Consider the following 18,922-nt stretch of genomic DNA (forward strand, 5'->3'; position numbering starts at 1 on the left):
TATCCATTCATCTGTTGGTGGGTGTCTTGGCTTTTTCCATAGTTTGGCAATTGTGGCAATTGCTGCTATGAACACTGGGGTACAGATGGCCCTTCTTTTCACTACATCTGTATCTTTGGGGTAAAGAACCAGTAGTGCAATTGCAGGGTCATAGGGTAGCTGTATTTTTAAATTTTTGAGGAATCTCCACACTGTTTTCCAAAGTGTCTGCACCAACTTGAATTCCCACCAACAGTGTAAGAGGGTTCCCCTTCCTCTGATAGTTTGTGATTTTATGCATCTGGAAGCAAATAATATCTTATTTGGGTCCATAGGAATTGTTAAAATATATTTTCACTTTAGAAAACCCTTATTAAAATATTTTTAAAAATAAACAACCCTTATTAAATGCTTACTCTTTGCTAGCTGTTATGTTGGTCCTGGGAATGGAAACAGTCTAGTTCCTGTCTTCAGAGAGTTTGTAATCTGCTAGAGGAGGCCAACTTATAAATAAATAATCACTATAAAGTGTGGTCATTGTATCATCAAGTGTGACAAGGCATAACTGGGGGGATTCATAGACCATAAAGTCAGGTTAAATGATAGATAGGAATGGCTTCTAAGAGGATGTAGCCTGCAGGAGATTATTCAGAGATGAAAAGTTAAAATTTTTTCTTCACAAAGCCTTGAAGGAGAAAACCATTAATCTTAATTATTTGGTTAGTTAGGAACAAAAATGGTGTGAATGGGAAACCTATGCAAGATGAAGAGCCATTGAAACGAATATGGTTAATAAGGTAGAGTCCCTGAGGACCAAAGTGACCACTCATTTGGGCAGTTTGGCTCACCAAGAAGAGATTGTAAAAATGGCCAAGGGACAGGTGTCAGTTATATTTTGATACAGAAGAGAGATGCTATGGAAGAGTGCTCCCTCCTGCCTCTTCTGTGTTTTCATGGATCCTTTTGCTTCTTCTCATCAAAATAATTATTTACCATAAAAGACCCTTTTAATAACTCCATCTCCCCCTATAAGCTTTTGAGGGTAGGGGCCATGTCTCATTTGACTGTGCATCTATTTTTGCTATTTTGGCATCATGCATGTATGGGCTATGCATGTTGCATGAATATATCATCAGTCAACCTGGAGGACATTTTTGTGGTCAGAAATCAGCAGGAGACAGCTGCTAGAAGTCTGTGTAGACAAGTCTGCAAAAGCCAGACAAGATGGGATCCATGACAGGTGGGAAACAGCACCTCCTCTTACAAGGGGCTTTGTTTTGTTATGTTACTTATTTTTCTTTGTAGGAATTTGTGTGGGGCTTTAGCATATGATTTTGAATAAAAATATTTTATATATTATTCTTTCCTCAGCTGAATGGCTTAAGTCACATTGAATAATAACCAAAAGCATAATAAATTAAGAACAAAGTGTGCCTATGAAGAAAGACCTTGGCATTTTAACCCTTCCTGAGTCAGAGGGGTCTGCTTTTTATGACCGCACAAGGTGAAACCAATGTGCAGAGAGCTACTAACACAGCTGGCTATGTTCCCAGAGCTGCAGTGTCAGAGAATTGTTTGAGCTTGTGCTGTGGAAGGAGAGAAAAACAGACAGGCCACATGATTAAATAGCATCTACAGGATTCTGGGACAAAATATCTGTTACATAAAACATGGACAAACTTGTTCCATTGTCTTCATCTTAGTCTGGTAGCTCTGTGTATTGGGTATCAGAAGCATCATTTTGAGACAAGGTGGCGTAAGTTTGGAGTAGGAAAGGGTCCTAGTTCCAACTCTGTCATTTATTTCCCGGAAAGCTCCATCTTCCCAGCAATCAGTCTCCTATCCTGTAAAATAGGGATATCAGGAATTCTTAGGGGCCTCAAGTGTGCTATATATGTAAACAACTGATGTAGGGGAACACCCAAACAGTATCATCTTTGAATGTGCTAATTGGAAATATACAAAGATATTCTCACTGTAGAGTCTTTGAATTTGCTCTGCCTTGGCCTGGAAATCTCTCTTCTCACCCCTAGCTTACCCAGCTCTTTGCAAGGCTGACGGTTTCTCTCAGTTTATTTTCTTTCTCTTTAATTTTCTTCTGTTTCTTTTAAAAAAAAATTTGTTTTAGTTCCAGTATAGCTAACCTACAGGTTATATTAGTTACAGGTGTACAATTTAATGATTCAGCACTTCTATACAATATCCTGTGCGCATCACAAGTGCACTCCTTAATCCCTATCACCTATTTATCCCATTCCTCCACCTCCCCTCTGGTACCCATCAGTTTGTTCCCTAGAGTTAAGATCTATTCTTTTGTCTCTTTTTTTTTCTTTGTTCATGTGTTTCTCCCCTAAATTTCACACATGAGTGAAATAATACAGTTATTTGTCTTTCTCTGGCTGTCATCTCACTTAGCATAATATGCTCTAACTCTGTCCATGTAATTGCAAATGATAAGGTTTCATTCTTTTTTTATGGGTGAATAGTATTTCACTATATATATATAATCTCTTCTTTATCCCTTCTTCTGTCATTGGACAGTGGGGCTGCTTCCATATCTTGGCTATTGTAAGTGCTGTTATAGACATGAGGGAGCCTGTATCCCTTTGAGTTAGTGTTGTATTTTTTGTAATTCCACTAGTGGAATTACTGGATCATATGGTCACTCTCTAGGGGGAATCTCCACGCTGTTTTCCACAGTGGCTGGCTGCATCAGTTTGCATTCCCACCAACAGTGCACAAGGGTTTCCTTTTTTCCACATCCTCCCCAACACCTCTTGTTTCTTGTGTTGTTGATTGTAGCCATTCTGACAGGTGTGAGGTGATATCTCATTGTGGTTTTGATTTGCATTTCCCTGCTGCATTTTTTATCTCAAGGATCATCTCCCATGAGAGGGCTTCCTTATCCCCTAAGCTAAGTTTGCAGATACTGTCACACTCTGCTTTTTAGTCTCTCCACAACACTTCCCACCACTTGAAATCATCTTGATTATGTATGTGCTTACCATTTATTGTTCTTTTCTTTTAGTAGAGTGTAAGGTAGTTGACAATAAGCATCTTATGCTTATGATATTCCCAAACCCTAGAAAAGTAGTAGCACACAGGTGGCACTCCATTAATATCTTTAAACGAACAAGCAGATGAATTTAATTGACTTTTTTTTTTACTAACTTCTTTGAATTTTTTACATATTTAAAGTTATGGTTTTATTCTTTTCCTTTTCTTCACTTGTAGAAGTTGAGGTTCAGCAGATAATGCGCACAATTTAGAATGCTTTGGGCAAAGATAATAAACATGCCCCATCTCTACTTGTGAGTGTTGCTTTAGTTTGGACAGAAAAGAGGCAGCCAACAAGATAAAGAGGAAGAAACAAAAGTAAAGTCCATGTGTACTTAATATTTACCAGTGTAGTAATTTTTTCCAATAGAAAAAGAAAAGGCAAAGTTACCGTAATTGGATCCAGTCTTTTTGAATTCCCTTTCCCTATTTTACTCTGAAGAAAACAAGGTAGGAGAAGGGACCTAACCAAATGATTACTTAAATTTAGTCAAATGTTTCTGGAGGTGCCAAGTCAAGAGGTTGCTCAAATTTATTTCTCTTTCTTTCACTGAGGTGAATTTCCAGCCCAGGCACATGAACTGGAATGGAAGACTAATCAGTTATTAAAAAAAAAAAAAAAACAACATTTGGTGTCTGCCTCTGTTAGCTGGAAAAATAATTGAAAGCATGAGTGTTGTGTGGTTTCTCTAAAACTTCAAAAGTGTACATAATCACAGAAAGGAGAATACCATCTGTTTGTTGTTAGGATCATATTTTATTTTCCTGCTTATACTCTTAATATATGCAGCAAGCTTAGCTTTCCATGAAGATAATTAATTATTATTTATGCTAGGTTTAGGTTAGTGATGAATTTACTCCTTTCCCCCATTCCATTAGTGGTAGAATGGTGTTAGGAAATAGATTAGAACCATTTGGCAATGAATCACAGTCACCTACTCTTAGAAATTGCTCAGTGGCCCACATGATCAGTAGAAACACTAACTCAGAAAACAAAGAATCCATCTTTTATATATCAAATATGTGGGCAGGTCTGCAAAGCTTGGTAGCAGTAAGTTATGTTCTGTAACATGGAAGGGGTGCATTGTCTAATAGAATTTATAAGCCGTTTGCCATCAGCAGATATCTGATTTAGCATCTGTGGGATTCCTGATGTTCAGCAGTAAAGGTATAGAGTGGACAACCCAGAACTTCAGAATGTGAGCATAGACCCAGGAAGGTCAGAGACTTGCCCAGGGAAGTGTGGTTACATAGTGGCAGAACTGGACCCAGAACCCAGCTTTGATTCCCAGCTCCAGGGCTGCTCGATGGCACCGTGTGCATTTTGCATGGTCAGTACCTGTCATTCTTTCCTGGAATAGATGCAGCTCATATTAACCCATGAGTGGCTTCCCATGCAAATTCCACAAACATGTACTTAAGGCAGACTCTTCTCAGCTCTGCTAGGTCAACTGTCCCTCAGTTTCCACATAGTATTTATTCCACAGGTTAGTTGGTCAGTTGTTTTACTCTTTTGAAGTTCAGTCATGCTCAGCTGATTAATTCCTCATTATTTGTGAACTTCATTAAAGACACACTGTGTGTCAATTATTTGTCACATGAGAATCTGTTATTAGATACCAGGGATATAAAAGAAGTATAAAACCAAAAACAGGGGCACCTGGGTGGCTCCAGTGGGTTAAAGCTTCTGCCTTCGGCTCAGGTCATGATCTCAGGGTCCTGGGATCGAGCCCCACATTAGGCTCTCTGCTCGGCAGGGAGCCTGCTTCCTCCTCTCTCCTTTCTCTCTCTCTGCCTGCCTCTCTGCCTACTTGTGATCTCTCTCTGTCAAATAAATAAATAAAATCTTAAAAAAAAAAAACCACCCAGATAACAAAAACAACACAGAATAAAACTTGCCTTTATTATAAAGACTTTCAGATGTGTTAAACAGAAAGAATGGGTAGAATAATACTGATTAAAAATGTCTCTCCTCGGGACGCCTGGGTGGCTCAGTGGGTTAAGCCGCTGCCTTCGGCTCAGGTCATGATTTCAGGGTCCTGGGATTGAGTCCCGCATCGGGCTCTCTGCTCAGCAGGGAGCCTGCTTCCTCCTCTCCTCTCTCTGCCTGCCTCTCTGCCTACTTGTGATCTCTCTCTGTCAAATAAATAAATAAAAAATCTTTAAAAAAAAAAATGTCTCTCCTCTCCGACACTGCTTTTTTTCTTTGTAGTTTTCCTTCTACTTTTTAGACCACTCTAGCTTATGAGTGGCTTTTGTCTAGCACTGGTGGTGTGTGGCTAAAATTGTAGACATCGGGTAGGAACAGATGGTGTACACTCTTGGATGGCAGGGTGAAGAGGGAACCCACTGGAGGAGCTGCAGCAGAAGAGGGACTTGATGTAGGTGATATAGCATGGGACAGTAGCAACATTTCTAAGACCACAGCCATTAATGAACACCTCTGGGATTTTTTTTTTTTTTTAATATCTGAGTACCATTTTTACTATATAAGCATATTTTTCTTTAACTGATTTTTCTATTTCGATGGTGTAGTTTAACAGGAAATTGCGTTAGTACTTTTATATGAAAAATAAATACCACTTGCCATTAATCAAAAAGCATATAAAAAATAAATCCAGTGAAAATACAGCGAATTTTAGGTGGATACTGTTTTCTGCGGAAGTTTGTAAGCTTGAAGTCTGTTCTTTCTTCATTTTAAAGAGAGATAAAACAAGTCTTGAAAAGCTAGTAAAGATCCTTAACAAAACAAATCTCCTTTATGTAACCATAACAATGGGGAGAAGATTAAAGAGAGTATCTTTCTCACTATAGGATTAGATGATATTTGGTTCCATATATGGTGCCACATAAAATCACTTCCTTGCCCATCACTTTGGACATCAGTGCTGTAAAGCAGGGACCTGCAAACTTTTTCTGTAACTATTTTAGGCTCTACAAGCCATATAGTCTCAGTTGCAAATATTCTAACTCTGCTGTCATAGAGTGAAAGCAGCAACAGACAAAACCTAGTTGAATGGGTATGGCTATGTCCCTATAAAATTGTATTTCTGAAAACAGGCAAGAGATTTGGCCTGTGGGACATAATTTGCTGACTTTTAGTCTATATCAATGGTTGACAAATTTATGATGTGATAGGGATTACCTGTGTTATGTGTTATGTGTTGAATTGTGTCCCCTCAAAATAGATGTCAAAGTCCTAACTTCCATCTTCAGAAGGTGACCTTACTTGAAAATAGTTTTGGAGTGTTACATAAGACCCACTAAATAAGAATATTTAGGTATGAGGACTAGACATATGCTTTAAAATAAAAAATGAAAGCACAGTAGGTTAATTCTAAGCCCACAGTTGGTTTAAAATCACTGGTCTTCCTGGTAAAGCAGAAGAGGCAGACACTGGGTTCAGGCCACATAAGGGACATAAACTATAATAATCCACATGTGATGCAATGGAGGGCTAGATTGGTATATTGGATTGGTAATTGGACTAGGATGGAAGATACTTTGATTGGTCTGCTCTTAAGATGCACACAGTAAATGTCTGAGGAATTGGGATTAGAGGTGAGACAGATGCATATAACCACCCCAGAAGAAATTCAGTACAGACAATGAAGCATAGGCATGTGGACTGTGTTAGAGACAGATTCCTCAGGATCATCCCCACATGTCACATGAAACTCAATGAGTGCTCAGAGGGAGAGTACACAGAAAGAGATGGTAATGATTGTGGCTTAGTGCCATGATTAGATGATGACGGGAAAAGGAAGAGCTAGTGCAGGAGATGGGACAGGGATGGCCTTGCTGGTGGGATGAGAAGTAGTTATTAGAACAAAGTTTCAAGAAGGAAGGGACAATCAGAGTCAAATCATTTTTACTTGTTTCTTATTTTTATTTTATTTTATTTTTTAAATTTAAATCCAAGTGAAAGAGTATAGAATGAAGTGTTTGTTTCAGGAATAGAATTTAGTGCTTCATCACTTACATATAACATCACCCCAACAAGTGCCCTCTTTAATACCTGTCTCCCATTTAGCCCATCCCCCTACCTAACTGCCCTCCAGCTACTTTCCACCAAGATGGTGGAGGAGTGAGGAACTCCTTTTCAACTGAATTTGGAATGGTCTTTCTCACAAATCTTAGAATAAAGGAAACCATTTTAAGGGCAGTTAGGGGAAGAGATAGCTTAATACAATGGGAGGAACATCAGAATAATGTCAGACCTGTCCACAGAGATCTGGCAGGCCAGAAAGAGCTGGCAAGACATATTCAGGGTACTAAATGAGAAGAACATGTAGCCAAAAATTCTTTATCTGGCAAGGCTGTCATTGGTGACAATGGTGGAAAGATAAAGAGCTTTCAAGACTGGCAGAAGACTGAAATAATATGTGACCACTAGGCCAGTCCTGCAAGAAATATTAAGGGGGGGGGGTTCCTATAAAAGGGGAATGATCCCAAGAGGGATATGGAATAGAAATTTACAGAGATAATCTGTAGAAAAATGGACTTCACAGACAACATGATGACAATAAAAACATATCTTTCAATAATCACTCTTAAGGTGAATGGCCTAAATGCTCCCAGCATGGGAGCATCCAAGGACATAAGCCAACTCTTAACCAAAATAAAGAGACATACTGATAATAATACATTAATAGTAGGATACCTCAATGCTTCAGTTTCAGCAATAGACAGATCATCTAAGCAGAAAATCAAAACAAAACAAGAACTTTGACTGGCCCACTGGACCAGATGGGCCTCATAGATATATACAGAACATTCCACCCTAAAACAATAGAATACTCATTCTCAAGCACGCATGGAACTTTCTCCAGAATATACCACATACTGGGTCACAAATCAGATCTCAAATGATACTAAAAGACTGAAATTATTCCCTGCATATTCTCAGACCACAATGCTTTGAAACTGGAACTCAATCACAGAAAAATTTGGAAGAAATTCAAACACTTGGAAGCTGAAGACTATTCTACTCAAAAATGTTTGGGTCAATCAGGAAATCAAAGAAGAACTTAAACAGTTCATGGAAACTGGTGAGAGCGAATACATATCGATCCAAAACCTATGCAATATGGCAAAGGTGGTCCTAAGGGAGAAATACATAGCCATCCAAGCCTCCCTCAAAAAAATAGAAAAACCCTGAATATACAAACTATCTTTATACCTTAAAGGTCTGGAGAATCAACAACAAATTGAACCTAACCCATGCACGAGATGAGAAATCATTAATTTTAGAGCAAAGATCAATGAATTAGAAACCAGAAATAGAACACATTAGCGAAACTGGCAGCTGGTTCTTTGAAAGAATAAGATTGATAAACCACTAGACAGACTTATCCAAAAGAAAAGAGAAAAGACCCAAATTAATAAAATTATGACTAAAAGGGGGAAAGATCATGACTAACACCAAGGAAATAAATACAATCATCAGAAATTATTACCAACAGCTATATGACAATAGATGGAAGAAATGGATACATTCCTAGAAACCTATAAATTACCAAGACTGAAACAGGAAGAAATTGATAACCTGAATAGACCAATAACCAATAATGATATTGAAGTAGTGATCAAAAACCTCCCCCCAAACAAGAGTGCAAGGCCTGATGGATTCCCTGGGGAATTCTGCCAAACATTCAAAGAAGGAATAATACCTAATCTCCTGAAGCTGTTTCAAAAATTAGAAACAGGAGGGAAACTTCCAGATTCTTTCTATAAGGCCAGAATTACCTTGATCCCCAAACTAGGCAAAGACCCTATCAAAAGGGAGAATTTAAGACCAGTATCTCTGATGAATATGTTTGCCAAAATTCTCAACAAGATCCTAGCTAATAGAATCCAACAGTACATTAGAAGGATTATCTAACAAAACAGAGTGGGATTTATCCTTGGGGTGCAAGGGTTATTCAACTTTTGCAAATCACTGTGATAGAATATGTAGATAAGAGAAGAGACAAGAACAACATGGTCCTCTCAATTGATGCAGAAAAAACTTTTGACAAAATACAGCATCCTTTCCTGGTTAAAACTCTTCAGAGTATAGTGATAGAACATTCCTTAACTTCATAAAATCCATCTATGAAAAACCCACAACAAATATCATTCTCAGTGGGGAAAGCTGAGAGCCTTTCTGTTGAGATCAGGAATATAAGGATGCCCACTCTCACCACTGTTCCTCAACATAGTACTAGAAATCATAGCAACAGCAATCAGACAACAAAAAGAAATAAAAAGTATTCAAATTGGCAAAAAAAGAAGTCAAACACTCTCTCTTCCCAGATGACACAGTACTTTATGTAGAAAACCTAAAAGATTCACCCTCAAATTACTAGAAGTCATAAAGCAATTTAGTAATATGGCAGGATATGAAATCAATGCACAGAGATCAGCTGTTTTCTAATACAATAGCAACATAACTGTAGAAAGAGAAATTAGATAATTGATTCCATTTATGATAGCACCAAAACCATAAGATACCTTGGAATAAACCTAAACAAAGAGGATCTATACTCTATGAACTACAGAACACTCATAAAAGAAATTGAAGAAGACACAAAAAGATGGAAAAACATCTCATCCTCATGGATCAGAAGAATAAACATTGTTAAATAGTGCTGCCCAGAGCAATCTATACTTTCAACTCCATCCTGATCAAAATGCAAATGGCATTTTTCAAAGTGCTGGAACAAACAGTCCTAAAATTTGTATGGAACCAGAAAAGACCCTGAATCACCAAGGAAATGTTGAAAAAAAAAAAAAAAGTACAAAGCTGGGGGCAACATGCCTGATTTCAAGCTGTATTACAAAGCTGTGATCACCGATACAGCATGGTACTGGCACAAAAACAGACACAGAGATCGATGGAACAGAATAGGAAGCCCAAATCTATGGTCACCTAATCTTTGACAAATCAGGGGAAAATATTCAATGGAAAAAAACAGTCTCTTCAATAAATGGTGCTGGGAAAATTGGACAGCTATATACAGAAGAATGGAACTTGACCATTCTCTTACACCATACTCAAAGATAAACTCAAAATGTATGGAAGACCTCAATGTCAGATAGGAATCCATCAAAACTTTAGAAGAAAACATACGCAGTAACCTCTTCAACATTTGCCACAGCAACCTCTTTCAACAAATGTCTCCAAAGACAAGGGAAACAAAAGCAAAAATGAACTTTTGGGACTACATCAAGATAAAAAGCTTTTGCACAGAAAAGGAAACAGTCAACAAAACAAAGAGGCAACCCACAGAATGGGAGAATGTATTTTCAAATGGCACTACAGAGGGCTGATATCCAAGATCTTACAAAGAAATTTTACAAACTCAACACCAGAAAAACAAATAATCAAGCCAAAAAATGGGCAGAAGACATGAACAGACACTTCTCCAAAGAAGACATACAAATGGCTAACAGACACATGAAAAAATGTTCATCATCATTAACCATCAGGGAAATTCAAATCAAATTGAATTCAGATACCACCTTATACTGATATACACCACTGATATATATACCACTGAGATACCACCTTATACTAGTTAGAATGGCAAAACTTGAGTAGGCAAGAATCAAGTGTTGGAGAGGATGTGGAGAAAGGGGAACCCTGTTACACTGTTGGTAGGAATGCACATTGGTGCAGCCACTTTGGAAAACAGTGTGGAGGTTCCTCAAAGAATTAAAAAACATGACCTAGCAATTGCACCCCAAAGATAGAGATGTAGTGAGAAGGGCCACAGGCACCCCAATGTTCATAGCCGCAATGAATGCTATGTCCATTGCCAAACTGGAAAGAGCTGAGATGCACTTCAACAGATGAATTGATAAAGAAGATGTGGTCCATATATACAATGGAATATTACTAAATACATATTTTTTTCCCCAACACTGGAGATCTATGCCTATTCGAAGATACAAAGGAAAAAACCAGTGAAGACATACTAAAAATGCCAAGTACTTTCCAATGGAACATGGCCCTTCCAACATCTTGTCAGAAGTGGGTTTCCTCTGATCTTGTCAGAAGCAGGTTCCCCTTCCCAAAGGAGATGGGGCTGGGAGGGATTATATGTTTCTCTGTGTTATTTTTTATTCCCAATTTCTGTTTTCTCATGTAGATTAGCAGCCCCTCCTTCCTCTCAGTAAGAGCTTGTTTTTTAATTATTCTTCTAACAGATTGGAGTCTTATTGTTGTTTCTTTAGGAGAGGTTCTAATCTTTGCTTTTATAGTCTAGGTAATAAGTCAGGGGTTGCATTTCTAAAGGCTCTGCATTTTTTATATTTTTATATTTTATTTTTTATATTTACATTTATTTTTATATTTTTATATTTTATAATATATAATATAAAATATTTTTATATTTTAAATATTTTTATATTTTATTTTTATATTTACAAATATACTTATATATTTTATTTTTATATTTTATAACTTTTACTTATAAGTATTTATAATTTAGTGATTTTTTTATATTAGTTTGTGTCTCTATTGGTTTATTTTACTACCTATATCATGCATATTCCATCTCTTTCTAAAGAATGATTTGAGGTGGCTTTTGTATAATGATTACAAATGATAAATGGTTAGAAATAATTATATAGTTTACTCAGAACAGCCTAAAACTTAGAACTAGAAAACGAAAATTCATTACATTGGTCAAAAAAATGCACAGCAAGAGATTCCAGTATAAAACCCGTCTTTGACAAGGGAATGACTCAGACAGGTGTTCCTCTCAGCTGACGGGATGGGGTCATCTAATTTAACCAGTTGCAGATAAGACTGAGCCAGCCGAAGCTTAGGCCAGAAAAGATGAGGTACTGCGCAAGCCCATGTGCCTGACATCAGTGACTGGCTCCAAACTTTAAATATATGGTGATGGAGGAAAAAAGGATTTTGGCTAACTTTTTTTGGCATCTATTCCAGTATCAACACGAAATAAAAAGTTTAAAAAAAATTGAAGTCTGAAATAGTACACAAAATAGGATCAAAAAAGACAGAGGATGCAGAGTCTGAACACTAAGAACTCACCAGTGACCTGCTGGGCAGCATGTGGATGTTAATGTCACTTCAGGGAAATAAAAATGAAATGTCCCACCATCTTAAAGGGTTGGGACTTCTAATAGAATAAGCATTTGATTAATGAAACAACATGTACTATAAAGAACAAGGGATCATAAAAAGCTGGTTTTTAACAGCCTAAGTACCTTTTGTAGCTTGAAGTCTTTTATCACCTTGTAAATCACCCCTGGAGAGGAATAACCAAAGTGAGACAAGGCAGATTTCCATTACCAGCCTGTCCACCATGGGACCTTGGCTCTAGCTTCTCAAGCATATTGTCTTTGCTAACACTCCGTAGTACCTTGCCTTTATCATGGGGAAAGGAAGATTGGGGTATTGTGATGGTACTGCTTTTAGTAAATGTCTCAGAAGTTATGCCTCCTCAGGAGGCACTTTCCTTTCCCTTGGTGTTTATTCTGAAGTCAAGTATGTCTGTGTTGGCAGAAATTAACAACCATGGGTATTAGCAAGTTAGGACACCCAAATGTTATGGCTTAAAACAACAAATATTAATTTTTCCCAGGTTGGCGTGTGGGTTGGGTACAGTGGAGTTTATATCTGTTCCATGTGTCTCTCATTTCCAGGACCCAGGTGGAAGAGCAGTGGCACGAGGGCATGCTTTTCTCTTGGGGCAGGGAAGGAGCCCAGGAAGGTGAGTCAAAACCTCAGAGCTCATTTGTAGCCTCTGGCTGGTTGTGGTATAATGTAAGCCTGCTCATGGGCCATTGGCCAAAGCAAGTCATATGGCTAAGCTCAAAGTCAGTGGAGGGAGGAAGTGTATTTATCCACAGTAAATTCTGGCCATGATGAGAAGGATGAACTGGGATCACATCATTTCATTTGACTATGACCATTGACGATGGCTGTGAATTATGCAGGTAGGTTGGTCACATGGGCACTGAACTAGAGAACCTGTATCCTAATTGATGATCTCTGAGATCAAAGTAGGTGTTCTGGTTGGAGGAGATAGATGCTCTGTATATAATATATCTTACTAAAATGTCAGGAAAGGACCTGGACTTTCAGAACTTTGACTCACATAGATTTACAGCCCGGCCTCAAGCACATTCTTGGCAAAAGTGCCACTGACCCTAAGAACTGTGCTGAGCAAGTTATGCACATGATTTCATTGAGTTGTCAAATGATCATGTGAGGTGGTGATTAGTATCCCTGATTTTTGTGGGAAGGAACTGAAGCTTAGAAGCCAAGTTCCACAAAGGACATCATGCCAGGAAGTCCAGAACTGGAATCTGAACCCATGTTTGTCTGATCCCAAATTACTCTGTGACATGAAAAGAATGTCTCAGGCTAAAACTCAGTGAGAAACTGATTCTTTTTTTATTTTTTTTAAGGATTTTATTTATTTATTTGACAGAGAGAGATCACAAGTAGGCAGAGAGGCAGGCAGAGTGAGGGGGGGAAGCAGGCTCACTGCTGAACAGAGAACCCGATGTGGGGCCCGATCCCAGGACCTTGGGATCATGACCTGAGCCGAAGGCAGAGGCTTTAACTCACTGAACCACCCAGGCGCCCCAAGAAACTGAATTCTTATGAAAATATCATTCACGAATATGTATACACTTGTGGATTTTTGTTCCATGTTCATATCTTTTATATCAGCCGTCCCACTTCAAGAGATTTAGCTTGAGGAGGATGTATTAGGTATTAAAAAAGATATTCAAAGAGTGAACATTAGAATAAACTACGGATTTTGTGTGATTATGATGGATCAGTATAGGCTCAGGGATTGTAACAAATGCACATCTGTAGTGTGAGATGTGGACAGTGGAGAACGCTGTGCATGTGTGCGGACAGGGAGTATATGGGGACTCTCTGTATTTTCCACTCAAATTTTCTGTGAACCTAAAACTGCTCTAAAAAATAAAATTTACTAATTAAAAAAAAAAAAAAGTAGGAGCCTGACATTATCCACAGAGGGAAAATGCTATGGGTATAAGCGTGCTCTATGTATAAGCATTACTATCTCTCTTGGAGAAAAACCTGAAGGATTAAGCACAAGGGATTTGTTAAATAATTTGATATATATGTAGGCAGCCATAAAATTACTGCTCAGAAAAATATTTAATGACATTGCAAGTGTACACAGTAAGACTAAAAATAATATACATAGTGAATCCAAATATGAATAGTGAATAATTCTGAGTAATCTGCCTTTACTGGCTTTGTCTCCACACACCTACCAAATTTGTCAAATGAACATTTTTTGCTTTTGTAATTAGAAACTACACTTTCACCAGCCCACACTACTCCAGAATGACCTTGTAGCTAGACTCACTCTGAAAAAAATCTCACTTTCATCCATGTTCAGTGGGTACTACAGGGTACACTGACCTTTAGCAGCGGTGCTTTCTATAGGACCCCATTTGGGATCCAGGTGTAATGGGTATACGAGAGGTAAATGGTCTTGTGGAAATAATACTTGCCCTAGAATGGTGATTATTATTTACTCTGTTTTATAGCTTAGACATACTTATTATTATTATTATTATTATTATTACTCTTACTATTATCCTTTTGTGGTAAAACACATGTAACATAAAGTTTACTGTCTTAACCATTTTTAACTATAATTCAATGGTATTAACTGTATTCATTGCTCTTCAACCATCACCAGACATACTTTATTTTAAAGCTTATTGTTTATGCTGCTTATAAAAGTAATGCATAATCCTCATAGTAAGTTTGGAAAACAGAAATTTTTAATGATTAAAATAACCCCATTTCTATCTCTTAGACATATCATTTTTAAAAGGATTTTTTATTATAATTTTTTATTTTTTTATTAACATATAATGTATTATTAGCCCCAGGGGTACAGATCTGTGAATTGCCAGGTTTACACACTTTACAGTGCTCACCATAGCACATACCATTTTTAAAATTTGAGTTTATATCCTATGTAGATAGTTATGCATATATTTGTAGTCATATACACATACCTGTCTAAATACATGCATGCACACATCTGATGTTTTACTTAGGTCAGTGACAGTGAATGTATAATCTTGTCAAGCCTTTTGTCCCCAGACCCCTGGTTTGGGTTAAAACTTCGATGAGACAACAGGAAGGGGAGCTCACTTTAGAACACTCTGGAACTTAACCTAACACTTGTAATTGTTTTTGGTTTTCAATGGGAAAGGTCTTTCAAAGGTGGGCAAAAAATGGCTCTAAGAAAAAAGGTGTTTTTTTTTTTTAACTTTATTTTTCCAGTGTTCCAAGATTTATTGTTTATTTTGAGATTAAGTAGCTAGTATATTTGTCAAAAAATGATTAAAAATTATAAACAAAACAAAATAACAACCACAACCACAAAATCCAGAATGCTACAACCTCATTTATGTTTGTGAGGATGGGGAAAGTCTATCTCAAGACAGAATGGACAAGAAACAAGAACTGTGACTATTGATTGTTTTTCAGTGCTAAAAATTTCTCCAGCAGAAAAACAGAGCCTCAGGCTCTGTAATAATAATTGTACTTATGAAAGCTGACATTTACTGGGTATACACTGTGTATATCAAACATTTTCCTACCCAAAGAATGTTTTGGGGCCATTTTGCTACAACTGACTTCTGCATTTTGTTGATTTAATTTGTTCATTAAGTTGCTTAAAAACATCACATTGTTCTAGATCTGGTTTTTCTTTTTTTATTGAAAAAATATTTTGTAGATTAATTTAATGTATTGGGCTTTTATTTATTTATTTATTCTGACCCGTAACCTATTAGATGATCCTAAAGTCATCTAGGCTTTTTTATTATAAATTTTTCTTATATAAGATGGTAATATTGAGGGCTCAGATTACTTCCAAGGAGCAATTTAGGGCACTATTAGTGTAAAATGAGAATTAAGTTAGAGCGAGTGGCTAATAACTGATTTCTAGAATGCTTACAAACAGCTATTAACTTTTTAATACAATGCTGAAAGCTTTGCCAAGCTAATAACAAGTCACTGCATTTATGCAAATATCTTGGGCTGACCCATTCATAACTCTTGAGGATAGAAAACTATCACTTAAACCTCTGATATTTTGGGAAAATGTCTTGTTCAGAAATTACAGATCTGTAAAAACATAAGGAGACCAAATGAATTTGACAAAGATTTTGGAATGGAGTTTTGATAGTCACATTTAATACTAATTAAAATAAGAGCCATCAAATCCAGATAATGCAGTTTTGTTGCTCTTTGCAGCAAAGTTTAATAAAGATCAGAAAGTTGTTACAGTTTGGGGGCGCCTGGGTGGCTCAGTGGGTTAAGCCGCTGCCTTCGGCTCAGGTCATGATCTCAGGGTCTTGGGATCAAGCCTCTCTGCCTGCTTGTGATCTCTCTCTGTCAAATAAATGAATAAAATCTTTTTTAAAAAAAAAAAGTTGTTACAGTTTGAGAGGAAAAATTGCCCTTACTTTACAGATGAGGCACCAGAGTTGTAAGTCAACTAAGTGGGTATGATTCTACTGCCTTCTGATACTCACTAGGAAGTCATTTAAAGGAGAAGTTTTGTACTTTTTTGGAAAGATACTATTCTCTGATATTCATTCTGGTTGAAAATGCTCTATTTGAAAAATCTATTTTAACTTTCATGGAAACGAAACTGGGGATCTTCAGAATCAGTTTACCCTGTAGGAGTTAACAGTATCACGTGCTTTGTAGTGCAAGTAAGCCCTCTACAAGGAAACAAGGGAGTTGGGGGGAGAACAGTGTTAAGAAAGAACAAGCATAATTCTCAAGAGAAAGTGAGAGGATCTGTTGCTCTTTTGTAAAGTAAAATGAATTTCATTAGTTACTATATTCACAGCAGGAAGAATAGCATCAAAAGAAAATAATTTCATTTACTGATGGATAATAACCCTTCACTAATCCATTTGGTCCTGATTCTCTCTGATTGGGTACCATAGAATCAATGTGCTACATCACTAACCACCTCACTTTTTAAACTTGGAAAGAAAGCAAAAGTCATGACTTCAGCCCTCATCACGTTTCTCCTCATTTTTCTTGTCTTTGTTAATGAAAAAGTGTGCAACTTCCAAAAAAAAAAAATGTCCATAATGAGTAGCTAAAATCACTCAGTATTTTTTTAGCTATCTGGTTTCATCCTCTCAGTAGAGAACACATGAGTGATATGGATGTGACTCATATATAATGCTTTCTTTTTCCCTGTTATGTAAATGTTCCAAAAAGGGAAACAACATTAAAAATTGAACCCAGGAAAGACGCATCGTTATGAATTATGATTTAGTGGTAAAGTCACTGCAGGAGAAAGAGAACCTGTCTCTCTTACCCTGATGGTACTTGCGATAAAATACAGAAGGATGTGGCTCCACTCGCCTTGATAAATTGAGCGCTAGAAAAGCCATGAATGTGAAATTATCTAGCACATGATAAATCTGCTGTAATAAATAAAAATCCAATAGTCAGGAGAAGTAGGAACTGCGTGAAGTAAACTTTACTTTAAACTCTACCCAACTTTGGGCAGGATTCCTGGCTCTCTGAGGACTGTATAATTATGATCGTTTGTTCATGATTAGCACCACAAAAACCCTTGCCTGGGAATGAAGTCATGGAGCACACACGTTTCACCTTTAAAAGTATGCCCAAAGGATTTGTCAAGATAAATGTGGAGTTAGTTGAAAATTTGTTGTTACTTTCGAATTAACAGCATGGCACAATCTTCCAACTGACACTCTGAGAGGCTGTTATACATAGGCACAGATTGAGTCTTTTAAATATGCTCTTGATTTGCCTCTGCAAAACCTGCTTGACCTCCAGGCAAAAATGAGTATCATATTTTATTTTACTTTATTATTATTTTTTAAAGATTTTATTTATTTATTTGACAGATGGAGATCTCAAGTAGGCAGAGAGGCAGCCAGAGAGAGAAAGGAGGAAGCAGGCTCCCTGCTGAGCAGAGAGCCCTATGCGGGGACTCCATCCCAGGACCCTGGGATCATGACCTGAGCCGAAGGCAGAGGCTTTAACTCACTGAGCCACTCAGGCACTGAGTATCATATTTTAAAATAATTTGCAAAATTCTAGAAAACATCATCAGGAAACCCCAGTTCTCCCCTACATAATTAAGCTTATCAACAGAGATATATTAAATATTCCAGGCTAGCAGGTCATTAATGTGTTTATGACAAGTGGAGAATTTAAATTCATTTAAATTAATTATAATAATATTTGAACAAACCCCAGGATTCAGAAGTTTGTAATATTTTCTTATTGTTGAAAATGTAACTTCCTTGTAGTCTTAATTGAGTAGGAGTTAAATTGAGTGATACTCTATCTTGTTATAAAAGGATTTCTGAAGGGCGCCTGGGTGGCCCAGTGGGTTAAAGCCTCTGCCTTCAGCTCGGGTCGTGATCCCGGGGTCCTGGGATCGAGCCCCGCATCGGGCTTTCTACTCGGCGGGGAGCCTGCTTCCTCCTCTCTCTCTCTCTGCCTGCCTCTCTGCCTACTTGTGATCCCTCTCTGTCAAATAAATAAATAAAATCTTAAAAAAAAAAAAAAGGATTTCTGATGCCTGGATGAATGGATGCATCCATACCAAGAAGCTTGACACTTACCTTTGGCTTCCTGAAAGTTGGGTCATTAAGAATGGCTAGGTCTGCAGGGAAAGCACACCAGATTTGAGTAAAAGGTCATAATATTCAGAAAATAAGGAGAAATAAAGCACTGGTATCATCTTAAGATAAACTCTTTATTTCTTCAAAATTGCTCTGCATCATGTTCTTCAGTGTGGTTGCTGAAAATAAATACTATTTTTCATAGCTTGATAAATTGTGAATGCCCCTC

This window comes from Mustela nigripes, chromosome 18, assembly GCF_022355385.1.
Source record: "Mustela nigripes isolate SB6536 chromosome 18, MUSNIG.SB6536, whole genome shotgun sequence".
Taxonomy (NCBI): domain Eukaryota; kingdom Metazoa; phylum Chordata; class Mammalia; order Carnivora; family Mustelidae; genus Mustela; species Mustela nigripes.